Below are 1,347 nucleotides of genomic sequence, written 5' to 3'. Positions count from 1 at the left end.
TACCTCCGATGATCGTCGACGTCGACTGGTAGCATGTCACCAGAGCTTGCTAGAGATCGAAGCCCGGATCATCCTGATCTCTTCTTCTTCTAAACTCTTTCCACCCGAGCCCTAGGTTTTTCCGTCGCCGAGTCCTCCCTCTCCTCTCTCACGCGATACTGACACTGCCGAGCTCTCCCTTCCTTGGCAAAGCTGTCATCGCCTTGGCTTGAGGACAGATCGACAACGCCGTTGATCGAGGGAGTGCGTAGGTTCCTTGTGCTCCGATTTCCCCTGGATCGTCGCTGGCGTCTGAGGTATAGCCGTGCCCTAATTTTTGTTCTGGTGCCGTGGGATCAAGCTAGAGCCATCCGATCGCAGGCGTGAGGTTGCCTTAGGGCTTCGAAGGTAAGCAACCAACCCTAATATCTGAAGAGAATCACCATTGAATTTCGTTTTAATACTCTTTTTATATTTTGGATGATAATTTGCTTCATTTTGATTCAGATTCTGTGATTTTGCACAGGACAAAAAGTCATTGTAGTTAGGGCCTGAGGACAACCTTTATGTGGAGGGTTTTGCATCAAATCTTTTTGCAAAGGCAGATAAGCAAGATCGTGCTGGTCGTGCAGATCTGTATGTGAAGGAACATGTTTCTTTATCATTTTCTTATCTATCTAGGCATATCTATTAAGACATTTCACTGGATTTTCTTAGTCTCACAATGGTTGGGAAATTAAGTACTAGTAATATTACAGGAATACTGCAAAAACTTTTTATGCTGCAAGTATCTTTTTTGAGATACTATATCAATTTGGTGAACTTCAGCCTGAAGTAAGTTTTACACTTTGCCATTTTATAAAGAACTATTTTTTTGGTTCAATATGAGCAAGCAGACTAATTCTGATCATACTCTACTTTCCAGATTGAGCAAAAACAGAAGTATGCAGTTTGGAAAGCTACAGATATAAGGAAAGCTCTTAAAGAAGTCCGGAAACCTGAACCAGGTCCTCCAGGTGGTGATCCTGATCAATCAATTTCCTCAGGCCTCTCGAGCTACACTTATGTATGCTCTATCACCTGTATTTCATAGCCAAATAAAAAAAATATATAGAGTGTTTCCTTTTTATGAACCATAACATAATGTTGTGGAGAGGCTTTTCTTTTGCTTGGTTGGCCTAATAATTTCATGCTTTTTTTTTATCTTTTGTTAGGGCACACAACCAAGCGATGGATTGCCATCTAGTCAGCAATTTGACAATGCATCGTCTCAGCATATACACAAGGTCAATTTGAATGTGTAATTTGTGCATCGCTTGCTACATATTTCTTGCCACAGAATTGTTGAATCTCGTCTATTTTGTTTTT

General features: G+C 41.1%; 1 long non-coding RNA gene across 1 annotated transcript; it reads left to right on the top strand.

The window, feature by feature from the left end:
- Positions 1-523: 523 nt before the first annotated feature.
- LOC122003728 lies at positions 524-1,001 on the top strand. Its single transcript, XR_006118057.1, has 3 exons — positions 524-615; positions 738-813; positions 905-1,001. It is a non-coding gene; the product is annotated as an uncharacterized LOC122003728 (long non-coding RNA).
- The last annotated feature ends 346 nt before the right edge of the window (positions 1,002-1,347 follow it).

This window comes from Zingiber officinale, chromosome 7B (assembly GCF_018446385.1).
Source record: "Zingiber officinale cultivar Zhangliang chromosome 7B, Zo_v1.1, whole genome shotgun sequence".
NCBI lineage: Eukaryota > Viridiplantae > Streptophyta > Magnoliopsida > Zingiberales > Zingiberaceae > Zingiber > Zingiber officinale.
This window is presented reverse-complemented; position numbering and strand designations above follow the sequence as displayed.